The sequence below is a fragment of the Spinacia oleracea genome, chromosome 3 (genome assembly GCF_020520425.1).
Source record: "Spinacia oleracea cultivar Varoflay chromosome 3, BTI_SOV_V1, whole genome shotgun sequence".
NCBI classification, from domain to species: domain Eukaryota; kingdom Viridiplantae; phylum Streptophyta; class Magnoliopsida; order Caryophyllales; family Amaranthaceae; genus Spinacia; species Spinacia oleracea.
The window spans coordinates 144,130,238-144,145,095 of record NC_079489.1 but is presented as its reverse complement, the minus strand read 5'-3'; the positions used below and the strand labels follow the sequence as shown (position 1 = coordinate 144,145,095).

General features: G+C 35.3%; 1 long non-coding RNA gene across 1 annotated transcript; it reads right to left on the bottom strand.

The window, feature by feature from the left end:
- Positions 1-472: 472 nt before the first annotated feature.
- LOC110780822 (uncharacterized) lies at positions 473-3,192 on the bottom strand. The gene is made up of 2 exons (XR_002531570.2): positions 2,760-3,192; positions 473-2,554 (listed from the first exon to the last, which is right to left on the bottom strand). It is a non-coding gene; the product is annotated as an uncharacterized lncRNA (long non-coding RNA).
- Positions 3,193-14,858: the final 11,666 nt, after the last annotated feature.

Genomic DNA, 14,858 nt, shown 5'->3' with positions numbered 1-14,858 from the left:
CCTGATTTATATTCAATTATATGTATCATAACCTAACAGTGGTATCACGCACTACAAGAATTTGTTGTTTTACCTACCGCAAAAAACAGTCGGCAATCATTGAAAAACAGTCGGTAATTTTATTACCTACTACAAAACAGTCGGTAATGATCCCTAGGTATTGGGCGGGTCGGTAATTATTATTACAGACTGCCTAGCGGTAGGTAAAAATTACCGACTGCTCGACAGTAGGTTTTTACCTACTGACCAGTGGTATGTAATTATAATGATTACCTACCAATGGTCAGTAGGTAATTACCTACCAGTAGTCGGTAGGTAAAAATTATCAGTAGGTGATATTGACAAAAGCTGTCGGTATTTTTAGGTCTCAAAATTTAAAAAAATGGGAAACCAGCCACCAGAATACCTAAATAGTATCCGGTGCACCGATTTCCAACTGAGTTTTCCTATAGCCAAAATTTGATATTTCAACTTAACATAAACTAAACTTTTGCAGTATTATTAATATGATAAAATTGAGAATACAATGTATATCATATAAAAAATACGGATTTTTCATGAAATACCCCCGAATTATGGCGTAATTCACCAAATGCCCCTCGACTTTCAGAAATTCACCAAATGCCCCTCACAAATGACTTAATACCCAAAATACCCTTACTAATGACGCGCCGTTAGTCCTCTGTTAGCCTAATTTTTAAATTCACCAAATACCCCTATTTTATTACTTATTTCATATAATACCCCTATTCTGAAACTTAATTCACCAAATACACATAACTTAAAATTACCCATTTTGATGCTCAGCGGCTAGTTTTATGTTTGAAAATTAGCCGTTGCTTATTGTTTGCTTATAAAAACCCCTTTTCTGACTATTTATTGTAGTTTTTCTATTGTTTTGTTAATTTCATATCATTTTTGTCATGAGTTTTCTTTCAAAATCATCATCCACACCCATGAATCCACATATGTAAGAGTCCCAAACAATTTCTAATATTATGGGAGGAAATTTCCATCCGAGGCTCCGATACAACACTCAGTAAGTTTCAATTATGATCCAATAAGTTCAGGCCTCATCCAGTAAAGACAATGCACTTTAGCTGAGCAAAAGGCCAAAAAACCCCATTTTCAAAGGGATCTTATGTAAGTGAAGCTGAAGTAATTCAATCTAAAGCTAACACCTTAATTTTCTTATTGTCCGAATGGTAAAGAAACTAAGAAATCAAGTTCAATAACACATACATTTTTATCACAACCTCGATTTCAACTTGGATTCATGATGTGAAAATCTTGAGTTTGGAGGCAAATCTTTGTGCCAAGATTCATGTTTTTTCCTTGGTTCATGAGCTTTGGAACATACCTTAGTTTCATTTTTTTTCTTCTTCCCTCAAATCCAAAAATAGACATTTGTCCATAAATCTGACCATGTCAATAGGACCTAACTCAAAAGAAAAGTGGGAAAACCTTTATGCCTCGACTGTAAGGTTGAGAGAAAGTTAGGAGATTGAAGAAAGATGTTTAGAGGCAGTAGAGACAGGAGACAAAAGGGAGTTAACGTTAAATATGTGGCATGGAAGCAATAGAAGCCAAGGTAGCTGGAACATATGCGTTAGAATAAAATTAATAAGAGCTTTATTTTTAATCTGTTTGCATATGTTAAAGATATTTCCCATATTGAAAAAGGAATACCTTCCGATTGCGTGGTAAATATAATTAATTGGTCACATAAAGAATAAGGTACAAAAGAAGTAGCTATTTTCTTGAAGAGTTGCGACGTTTTGAGGTGTTTTTAGGAGTGTTTTCTATTTTAGTGTTGTACCGGAGCTTCAGATTGAGTGTTGTATCAGATATTCGGATGTCAAAGTTTCTCCCATGATAACAAAATTTATTTGGGACTCTTACATATGTGGACTCATTGGGTGTGGATGATGATTTTGAAAGAAAACTCATGACAAAAATGATATGAAATTAACAAAATAATAGGAAAACTACAATAAACAGTCAGAAAAAGAGTATTTATAAGCAAACAATAAGCAACGGCTAATTTTCAAACACAAAAACTAGCCGTTGAGCATCAAAATGAGTAATTTTAAGTTATTGGTATTTGGTGAATTAAGTTTCTGAATAAGGGTATTTGGTGAAATAAGTATTAAAATAGGGGTATTTGGTGAATTTGAAAATTAGGTTAACGGAGGACTAACGGCGCATCATTAGTAAGAGTATTTTGGGTATTAAGTCATTTGTGAGGGGCATTTGGTGAATTACTGAAAGTCGAGGGGCATTTGGTGAATTACGCCAAAATTCGGGGGTATTTCATGAAAAATCCGTAAAAAATAACTTAGGATCTAAAAATCTAATAAAACTACCAAACAATATACACTAATAAATGTCAGACTTATCTAAATTTTCTTTAAAAAAAATTGATTTTCCCTTGAGTTCCTCCGTGTTGCTGCTGCTGCTTGAGTACAGTACCCCGTCACATCAAATATTCGGTGCTGCTTCACTGCTTGAGTTCCTCATATCAAATTTTTGCTCGATTCCTTCAGATTTTCACCTACAATCAAAATTAAATTTCAACAACATAAATTATTGAGTTGTATGAAGAACAAAGACCACAATTATCACTCATATCCAAATAGTCCAAATTACAAACGAAAAAATTAAACCAACCAAACAGATCTGAACTAAATAAATCAACCTAATAAAACAAAAATTAAAATTAACAACCGAAGCTCCTTGATTTTATTTGAATACTTTACCTTTCATCTTCGCCCGACTAATTTGCCACAACAATTCTTTATTTGAATCTTTCTAGAATTTGATCTTTGGTTATCAAATTCAAGAAGAAAAACACGAGTTGAGATTAAGTGGAGATGAGAAAGTGAAAGAGGTCAAAGAACGAGAGGAAGATGAGGTGAGAGAAAATAGTGGGAGGCGGAGAGAACAAGAGAAGAAAGAATGTGATGTGAGAGGATGGAGTGGGAGGCGGAGAGAACAAGAGAAGAAAGAATGTAGGGAGGCGGAGAGAAGAAGAGAATGTAGGGTTTTCTTTTTTATACTAGGAGGATCAGTCGTATTCTAAAAGTTGAAAAAAGAAGTACCTACTGCTATACGGTCGGTACATAATTTTTTCGGTCGTTAATTTTCGACTGTCAATTTTTTCGGCCGGTAATTTCCCGCTGTAAATGAAGAAGTCGGTAATTTGTATATTACCTACCAATGTTAGAGCTGTCGGTAATTTTTGGTAGGTAAAGTCCGGAATTCTTGTAGTGACGAGCCTCTAATTAATTCCATAATAATTAGTTAACATGGTTAAATTTTATAAATTTGCAATGAATTAAAGGGGTGATTAATTCGAAATTTTCAATTTTTGGTAATTAATTACAAATTCGTGCGATTATTTAATTATATGTTCGCAAAATTTTCGGCAGTTTAGTCAATAATGGTCGAAATCTTATAATTTTATAGTGTATTTCGCATGTATAAACGGCGTTTTAAAATTTTGACTAAAATCAAAGATTTGATGCCGAACCCAGAATTCCCAAATTCGAAGCCTAACTATGACTTTTCGGAGGTTTTAGTTTTTCGAATGCAAAATTTGTAATTCTTAAGATGTTAAATTAAATATTTGCGATTCTTGTTTGTAAATCTTGAATTTTTGATTGACCTACTGTATATGTTTAAAAAATTTATGTGCCTAAGCTTGTTAATTATACAACCTAATTTGTAATTGTAATTAATTTGTTGAAATTCGAATAATTTAGAATTTGATTTGATTTTCATAATTAATTGACAATTTAATTAGGTATCCATGATTAAAACCACCATAAAAGTTGTTAAATTTGATAAATTTTAATGACCTAGATTTGAATCCATGATAATCGGAAATTAATTGAATAATAAATTTTCGATTTTTCGCCCTAAATTTATGAAATTAATATGATTAATTAATTTGTCTATAAATTTGAATTAAAAAGTTTTGATTTTTATATAATTCGCTCATGAATTTTGCACGAACAAAGCAATGGACACTACGTGTTACCCTTAAGGGGTGTTGTATAGTGCGGGCATGCGACGACGCGCAAGGGAGCTCGTCGCCCATGCGGTACGAATGCAGCGAGCAACGAGCGTGGCATGCGCGCAAGGCAATGGGCTGCCTGGGCGTGTGTGCTGCGAGCCATGGGCGATGGGGCGATGAGGCAAGGCACGAGCCGAGCAGGCAGGCGCGCATGGGCAGCAAGGGATGCTGCGCCACAGCGAGCGAGCTGCTGTTGCGCCTAGGCGTGGCTCGGCTTGCTGCGTCTAGGCGTGGCTGCTGCTCGTGCCTTGCTATGCGATCAGTCGAGGGGCGCTGCTGCCTCGTGCACTCGACGGGGCATGGGCGCAAGCCCATGGCCTCGTCTTGATCCGATTAATGCGTTTCAAATTTAATTTTAAATTTTCAGGTTGAAAACGATTTTAATTAATTTTAAACATTCGTAATTTAATTTTTTCTCTGAATTTAATTTTGAATAATCTAATTATTATAAATTTTATTTATACTAATTATTTTACTAAAATTAAAACCTTGAATAAATTTAAATTTATTAATCTAATAAACTGAAATTAAATTAAAGGATTCAAATATTAATTTATATGAGCTTTAAATTTAAATTAAATTTGTATGTTTCCGAGTAGACTAGGAAATACAATTTTATGTTTAAAATTAGTAAAGCATGTAAATTTATTGGTTTAAGTGGGAGCTTTCAGTCATAAACTCTTGATTGGGTCTACATTCCTTTAAGGTTAAAACAACTTGATTAGAATTAATAAGGATTGAATAATTAGTAGATTATTGGAAGCCTTGATTAATTGCTGCAAATATTTATGCATGTGATGCATAATATGTTCTACTAACCAGCTATGTGGGCCATTCATTGTTAAATGAATGGGTGAATGGTATATATTGTATATATACTGTTTTGCAGGTTATTGAAAGTGACTAGTATGGCCCAAATATGATAGTAAATATGGTCTGCGTACCATTAATTTGAATGTAAAATTGTTCTAATGCACCAAAGTTTTAAATTTAAATATGGTCTGCGTACCATCAAATAGTTGTAATTAGTTTAAATTATAGCTTATCCTATTTGAAGAAAATGGCGCCTCCCATGGTGAAATTCAAGACGAAGTTTCCAATCCATTTTCCAGACGGAGTTTGAAGTTGAAGCTTCAAGATGAAGTCGGGCCATACTAGATCACTTTTATATCTTATGCATGCTTTAAATTATTTATTGATTTAAATATGTCTTAATTATGCATGAGATTGTGGCTTGATTATGTTGCATGATTAAGGATTTTAGTTCACTTAAAATCTAACCAACATAGTAAGAGCCTTAAGTTCCAAACTTTAAAATTGAGTTAAAAGGGGTCATGCCAAAATAACACTTACTTGGACAAACCTTTACATCAATCTTAGTAATAGTTTTCCGCCTAAGCGAGGTGTTACTTATTGATCCTAAAGGGGTAAGGTACACAAATAATTGTGAGTACATGTTAGTTTTGATGAAACTCGACGATATAAGTAAGGAGTCTTTTTATGTCGTGGAAAAATCGATAGGTTTACCTAATAAGTTCTTAGACGTACCTATCAACCAAGAGTAGTTTCTAGACTATTAGCAAAAGGCTTTTGCTTACCTAAAAGATTTTAGAATTGAGTCTAAATACATAATGTGCTTAATTCTTCAATGGTTTTTAGGGTCTTGGAATCATTTTATTCACACCTGCCGGAACAATAAAATCGAATAAAATGCTAATGACTTGTTTAAATTGCATGAATGCTTTAATTTTCAAGTTATTACTCATGATAAATGTTTAGACTTTGCCTGCTTCAATGTATGTTTTAATTATTGTTTATTAAATATCTTGCACTGCAGTAAATCCTTTTAGAAAGGTAACATTAAATTTCCTAGGTTTTGGTGAAACTCAACGATATAAGTAAGGAGTCCTTTTATATCGTGGCAAATGAGATAGGTTTACCTAATAAGTTCTTAGACGCACCTATCAACCAAGAGTAGTTTCTAGAGTATAAGCAAAGGCTTTGCTTACCTAAAATAGTTTAGAATTGAGTCTAAATACATAACGTAATTAATTCTTCAATGATTTAAGGATCTTGGAATCATTTTATTCACACCTGCCGGAACACATAACTTGAATAAAATACTTAATAAATGATGAATTATGCATGTATGCTAGAATTTAAGTTTATTAAGAGAAACTGTGAATGGTTATTTATTTGTTTATTCTTTTTTTATTGTAGTTTTTACTATGGAAAACAACAATCAAAACATCATCATGGGTTCAGAGCTTATGGTCAAGCTGAACCTAACAAATTTTCTTGAATGTGAAGCTTAGCTAGTTGAAGTAGTCAGACTCAATGGATTTGAGTATGTACTGTTCCATCTCATGCCAAGCTACTATGGCAGAGACATGACCCCTGAAAGATATGCCGCCTGGGATGCGGACCTCAAAAAGGTTATGAGTCTCATGCTGAACAATATCCCTGATGAATGGGCTAGAAGGTTTGTAGCTTACGAACCTTTTACGCTCATCAAGAATCTGAGGGATATTTGTCGTGGAAACACGGAGGACAGGGACCTAAATGTCCATGAGTTGATTGAATCAATGTCTGGTCTAAAGGTTAGTTCTCATAACAGGTGTTTTAGGATGGAGGTCCAAGAAATACATGTTCAGCTCCTTCGCACTAAACAAAGAATTGGTGTCCCGCTAAGGTTCCATGTAGAGCTTATGCTTTCATATTTTGATCGCCTAAGTCTGCAAGGAACACCAATAAGCGAAAGGATGGCAATCTCTATCTTGCTCAATTAACTGCACAGTGGGTTTGGTCGCTTTAAGAAACTATACCTAAGTGAACCAAGAGAAGAAACAGTTGCAGAGTTTGTTCACCTAGTCAAAAAGGCTGAGATAATACTCGACTGTGAAGCCAAGGATTTACACAAGGCTAAAGGGAGACCCTTCAAGAAAGGTGGAAAGTCCAAGGGCAATGCTGAGTCAAGAAAGAAGATAAAGCAGGACAAGTCCACATCAAGCTGTCTTTATTGTGATGGAATTGGCCATTACAAGAGAGAATGTCCAAAGCTTAAGGAAGATCAGAAGAACGGAACATTCGTTCCATCTTCAGGTATTTTCGTTATAGACTGTATACTTGCTAATTCAACTTCTTGGGTATTAGATACAGGTTGTGGCTCACACTTATGTTCCAATTCGCAGGGACTAAGAAGAAGTAGAAGGTTAAGCAAGGGTGAAGTCGACCTACGAGTGGGAAATGGAGCACGGATTGCTGCATTAGCTGTAGGAACTTATTATTTGTCCTTGCTCTCTGGGCTAGTTTTGGAACTGGAAGAATAATTCCATGTTCCAAGTCTTACTAAAAACATCATTTCTGTTTCTTGCTTAGATGCTAAGGGATTTTCCTTTTTAATAAAAGACAATAGTTGCTCGTTTTATTTTAAAGAGATGTTTTATGGATCTGCTAGATTAGTCAATGGACTTTATTTATTAGATCACGACAAACAAGTTTATAACATAAATACCAAAAAGGCCAAAAGGAATGATTCAGATCTCACCTATCTGTGGCATTGTCGATTAGGCCATATAAACATAAAGCGCATAGAAAGACTTTAAAAGGAAGGAATTCTAGAACCATTTGACTTAGAGGATTATGGTAAGTGTGAATCATGTTTACTTGGCAAAATGACAAAGCAACCTTTCTCTAAAGTTGGAGAAAGAGCAATTGAACTATTGGGCATAATCCATACAGATGTATGTGGACCAATGAGTACAAATGCTAGAGGTGGTTTCAGCTACTTTATCACTTTCACTAATGACTTCAGTAGATATGGTTATGTCTACCTGATGAAGCATAAGTCTGAATCCTTTGACAAATTCAAGGAATTTCAGAGTGAAGTAGAGAATCAATTAGGCAAGAAGATTAAGGCACTGCGGTCTGATAGAGGAGGTGAATATCTGAGCTATGAATTTGATGACCATCTGAAAGAATGTGGAATCATATCAGAATTGACTCCTTCTGGAACACCTCAATGGAACGGTGTGTCAGAACAGAGGAATAGAACCTTGCTAGACATGGTTAGATCAATGATGGGTCAGGCCGAACTTCCAATAGAATTTTGGGGACATGCACTAAACACAGCTGCACTCACTATAAATAGAGCTCCGTCTAAAGCTGTTGAAAAGACTCCATATGAGTTATGGTTTGGAAAGCCTCCAAAAGTGTCTTTTGTTAAGATTTGGGGTTGTGAAGTATACGTCAAACGATTAATTTCAGACAAACTTCAACCAAAATCTGACAAATGTATCCTTGTGGGCTATCCAAAGGAAACAAAGGGGTATTACTTCTAGAATACATCTGAGAACAAGGTGTTTGTTGCTCGAGATGGTATCTTTTTGGAAAGAGATCACATTTCCAAAATGACAAGTGGGAGAAAAGTCGACCTCGAAGAAATTCGAGTCGAACAACAAACTCTAGAGAATGCTCAAGATGACATTCATGATGAAACTCGGAGATCTTTAGAAGTATCTGGTGAGAATCAAGGACCATCTAGAAATGTAACCCCGCGTAGATCGCAGAGATATAGATCTCAACCGGAAAGATACTTAGGTATTTTGACGAACGAGAGCTATGAAGTTCTATTACTTGAAAGTGATGAACCTGCGACTTACAATGTAATACCCCGAATTTCTAAAACTCGATTAATTATGCTTAATTATTTTTATTTAGCTAAAAATCGTTTTAAATCCTAAATTCGAACTTTATTTTAATTAACAAAGTTTTATTTCGCTTGAATTTTTAATATTGTTACACGATTTATTATTTTTCAGATTCTATGATTTAATTTTAAATTTTACGATCTTAAGCTACTTTTTAAAAAATAGTTATTTCGTAATTTATTTCGAATTTTTAACTTCGAAACGTTCTTCTTTTATTCGAAAACTAAATTTATTTTTCGTTAACGATATTTATATAAAAGGTTATTTCGAAACTTAGTTTTAATTAAAAATTCTATTCCAATTAATTTCCTAAAAATATAAATTTATTTTCTGAAATTTGCCTAACTAAATGAAATTACCAAAATGCCCCTAAAAGCAAAATTGGCATCTTGCTCCCTCTTCCTTTGTCCCTCACGTAACTCCTACCTCCCCCTCTTCCCTAAAATCAGTCCATATTCATGCCTTGCTCTCCAAGGACACATTCTTCATCTTCACTCCACTTAACACTATAAACAAGCCAAAATTTGTCTCAATTTTTCCAACCAAATCAGTTATCAAAACTGAAAACAATCACCACCAAAAACCGCCGTGAACATCACTGTTCCCTGCGACCACCACCATCAACCACCCGCATCGCCCGACCACCCAGAACCACCGCCACACCCACCGTTCCTCACCGTACTCCCCCTGCTCTCTCCTCGGTCGAACTCCCCTGTCCCTCTCCCTTTTTTTGCCTCTTTTCACCACCACCGTCGCACATCACCACTCTTCAGCCACCACCACTACCATCTCTGTCCACCACCAAGAACCCCTCACAACCACCTCAACCACCGCAAACCCCACCACACACCCTCGTCTTTGCCCTCTTCCTCCTCCAGCGCACTCCCCTGCTCCCTCTTTCCTTTCCCCTGCCGCACCACCAACACCGCAGCCACCACACCCAGCCACCCTCCATCGCATAATCGACAAACTCCCTCCACCCTCACCGCCGAGTCGTCCCCTCCTGTGCCCAGAACCACCCACGACACCACCCCTCAACCCCCCCTGCTCGTGCCCATTCCTTTCTCTCTCTCGCCGTTCTGCCGCCACCAAGAAACCACCACCATCACCGCCTCACCTCCGGCGCTGCGCCAAACCACCGAGCCCAGGCAGCCACCTCCCTTCCTCCCTCCTCTTCGTGTTCTTCCACCCTTCCCCTGTTTTGTGCCCCTGCTTCCAGAGACCAAAACCAATTTCTGGTTTTTGGTTTTAACCTCCTTAAAACCCATAATTAAGTTGGGCCACTTTCATTTGGGCCTCTTGGTAAGTTAGAACCTAAATTGTCATTTCAGATTTTCTAAATCATTGATTTTCATGTTTTAATAAACTTTTACGATATAATTATTAACTAATAAATTGTTTAATATTTTCAGGTTTTATTATAAATTACTAGCTTGATTTAGCAAAAATCAAATTTATATAATATTTCCATGTAAATCGATTTATGAAATATATATGATTAAAACTTCGTTTAATAATAACGTTTTCATTAAATTTCGAAATTATACTTTTTATTAAAATTCGTTAATCATAAATTCTTTACTTATAAAATTTATTATTTACAAAATATTAATTTTAGATTATTTATCGTTTTAATACTAATTCAATAATTTAATATTCTGAAAGAAATCGGACTTGGAGCTCAGAAAGAACGATCTATCAGTCGGGAAGTATAAAACTACGGTTGAGGTAACGGCTATTGCTAGTACCCGCAATCCCCTTATAAATATGATTTATGAAAATATGACGTTATGATTGAATTTATGGATTAAATGTTTTGATATGTTTTATGGATTGTGGGAATGAATTATGATTTGTTTGAATTGTTTCTTATAATATGATTTGATTAAATTGTTTCCCATAATATGATTTGATTGAGTTTTCTCATAAAATGATGTTTATGCAATGCTATGAAAGAATTGATGTTTTATGGATCCCAGGATCTAAATGATGTTTTATGATCTAAAATGAGTTATGTTATTTCAACTGAAATACAAGCCAAGGCTTGGTAAAAATTACATAAAACATGATAAATGAAAGTGAAAGACATAGTTTGTCTGGCGGTATATAAACTACCATCTTCCTATCTACCGGTCATGCATGCACCACGGACACCTGTCCACCCATGGATTACGAGCCCAGGCTCCCATGGTTTATGAGCCCAGGCTCAGGGCCCAGGCCCCATGTTACGATGAGCCCAGGCTCTTATGGGCCCAGGCCTAGTGGAGAATTTCTTCACGGTTCGTACTTGCCGACAACTAGCATGTTAATTAAAAAGTTTATGAATGACGTTTTCATTAAAAGTTATGAATGAATTAAATATGATGTTTTATTAAATGTTTTACTTATTCTACTCTCCCTGTGTTATTAAATAAAATGAATTGAAATGAATTTTACATTGCTAGGGTAGTCGTTACTGAGTCTTCGGCTCACCGTTTTGTTTTCCTTTTTAGGTACTGCGGGGAAGGATGGACACGAGTAGTGGCGAGGAATTTCACTTTAATATTATTCACCTAGTTTATGCTTAATTAATGTTTTGATAGTTTAATTAAAGACTTTTAGTAAGTTATGTACTGGTATTTTGGAAATATAAAGGATTATTATGTTAATTTGGAGGATTTAATGGCTTATGTTATGATGTTGCCTTGTAATTTCCAAGACGGAATTACGGCGTGTACTGTCCCGACCGAATTAGGTTAATTCCGCTGCTAAGTATGCTTTAATACTTGAATTAGAGGTCGGGGCGTTACATACAAACAGGCTATGACAAGCTCTAGCTCCAAGCAATGGCAAGAAGAATTAGACTCCATGTCTGAAAACCAAGTTTCGGATTTGGTCGATTTGCCAAATGGCTACCAAGCCATAGGAAGCAAATGGGTTTTCAAACTGAAAAAGGACAAGGATGGGAAACATGAAGTTTTCAAAGCTAGATTGGTTGCAAAAGGTTACAGGCAAGTCCACGATGTGGATTACGATTAAACCTTTTCACCAGTTGCAATGCTAAAGTCTATTCGGATAATGTTAGCAATCGCTGCATATTACGATTACGAAATATGGCAGATGGATCACTACTAGAAAAAGGACATTTAACGGCGAACAATTTCGTCGTTAAAAGCCTCAATTTTCGTCGTTAAAACCTTTAACGACGGTCATGATGTTCGTTGTAACAGGTTCCGTCGTTATTGGCTTTAACGACGATGTTCGTCGTTAATATTTAACGAAAATTAACGATGAAACATCATGTCGTCGTTAACCATTAACGACGGATTATCGTTTCTCCGTTAACAAATTAACGACGAATTATGGTTTCGTCGTTAATTGTTAACGACGAATTTAGGATTTCGTCGTTAAAAGTTAATGACGAACTATTGTTTCATCGTTAAAAAATAACAACAACATGATATTTCATCGTTAAATACTTATTCACGATGAACAATTAACCAACAACGACCAAAAATACCATAGTAAAATGTCATTCCAATGGTAAAAAAAATAAAAATTTTGGCAATAACGACGAACCATTCTGTAGTAGATATTGAAACCATAATAACATTATTTACATTCTTAAACACCTACATTTTCTCTATGAAACAATATAAACAACTATAAATCAATCAATTAAAACAATATGGTAATTTCATTACTCAAAAGAATTTGACAATAGATTTCAAGTTATGAGAAACCCAACAATCACACCCCCTTGTCTTTAAATTCTAAAAGTAATAGATAAGTAACTATTGCATGTTCAATCTAAAATTTAAAAAGTATAAAAAAATAATAATAACTCTCATAGTTGGAGTGTCCTCTCTTGGAGAAGTTAACCCTTGTAGCAACAGTTCTTGTATCGTGTCCACGCGATTGGTTACGACCTGATTTTGTATGATTGCTTCATTCAACTAAGATTAAAGTTCCCCATGGTCCTGCTATTTCTTTAAGTGTTATTCCTCCTCAAAAGCCCAAAACCCGATCACGAGACTTCGACTTAAACATCTTTTCTGCTACATATAAAAAAAAAATAAAAGAACTTAAGTATCATGGCATGGGAAAGTAAAAATAAACCAAAAAGGAACCAAGAAAACAAGTTAAATACCTATAGTTGTGAAAGTGTTTGTTCTACTTCCAATATTTTCTGAATTTCCTCCTACAACATATATATAACCATAACAATTAATATTTCAGTTAATACAAGCTTTATTCCAAAATCATGTTTGCGTTAAAAGTAAAGCTCTGATGAGACATATGGAGTACCACCGACAAAAGAAACCCGAACAAACAAGAGGATATCAGATTGTGAATTCCAAAATTTGACAGCATGCTGAGGTCCATGTCCATACTGAAATCCTCAAAATGATTGTGGATTTCATTTTGGAGTACCACATGCATTTTGGAATGCACAGTCTGCACGAATATGATTTCAGACATGTGCCAGAGTGACTCAATCCATTTGAAGCATCACAAAAAATAGCCAAAGACTAAATAACGACAACATCAATTTCAAACGAATAAGCTCATGAATTTTAGTACACCAATTTCTCACATAAATAATTGTACCAACAACCCCATTGAATGCAGCAACAAAGCCTCGTACATCATGCACCTCTCTTATACACAATACTACCTCAACTTAAAGCCCATCTTGTTGACGCTTTAGGAAGCTACAACACCTATTGAGGTATTGATGTTGTTCAACAGGGTGCTAATTATGCCTAACGCCTTCAGTTACTGCCCATCAGCATACGACCAAGAAAAAACCTCCTAGCACGGTAGAACCCAACAAAACTACCAACCTAGACCATTCACACATTACCTAGAACCTACCTGCACTAGCATCATTGTCGAGCAAAATAATAGCCATTGTTATTTCCTACATTATACGCTTAACCCCTTACTTCGACACAGAAGCTTACCAACTCACAACATACCCCGTAACTCCACTCTTGCTAGTATAGAATGACTAGCAGATCACTACATTGTACAAGGTTCTGATAAAGCCTCAACATTACCACAATTCAACTAAATCTTACAAAATACCTTCTAATGATAACATCAAAGCAAATCACAAAAGAGGAAATCCAAGTACTTTTGAGATAGTAAAGGACTAAGAGTTCTTACCTGAAGCAAACCAATTTTGTCCTGAAGCAAACCATAAGGCACACAAGAGCAGCAACTGGAAAAAAAAAATTAAAATCGGAAGCCAAGCCTTTAATAATACGCAATACCAAATTCCAAAGATAAGCCTCCCAGACTATAACACAATGGAAGTATTATACATACTTAGCAGCAACAAAGAATCAAACATAAGTTTTAGTTCATTAAAAACCTAACTCAATTCCTAAACTGTAAATTGGACAGTTAAACTCCAAAATAAATAACGATAAGAATATGCCCAAATGTAGAAGTGGCAAAAAAAAAACCTTCATCTTTTCAATTTGAAAGCTAGCTAATAGATTCTTCATAAGTCTTCAAAAAATCAGGAACTTCTCCAGGTAATCTTCAGTGTGATTTTAGTATCCCCCATTATAAGTTTCTGAATTCTATTTTGAAACAGGTTCCACTAACTAAAGTCTATTATGAACAAGTTCTAACAACTAAACTGCACCAACCAGGGCCTTGATACTTCATCTTTCAAGGCACAGCTTTTCTGTCCGACACGACAACTGATAAATGCAATAAGTTCACCTAGCAAATATTTTTCATTTGGATTTTAAGAAGAATCGAAACAAACGAGGTTAAGAGAAATTCTTAATCGTGTAAGATAGTTAGATAGAAACATAAACTTATGTTGTCCTATTATAAAACAGAACAACAATTTATTTATATGAATTTATGGCCATTTTGGCCATAGGGTTAAGGATAATGATTTATACCTAATCCAAGTGGTCTAGTACGCACTGTAAAAGCTTATTTACACACAATCCTAATATTTGAGGAAACAAAGGGAATCGAGGGAAGATAATGACATAATTTTCATACTTATACTTCAAAACTAAGCACTGACCTTGAAGCCACACGACACAAACATTGTATTCCTT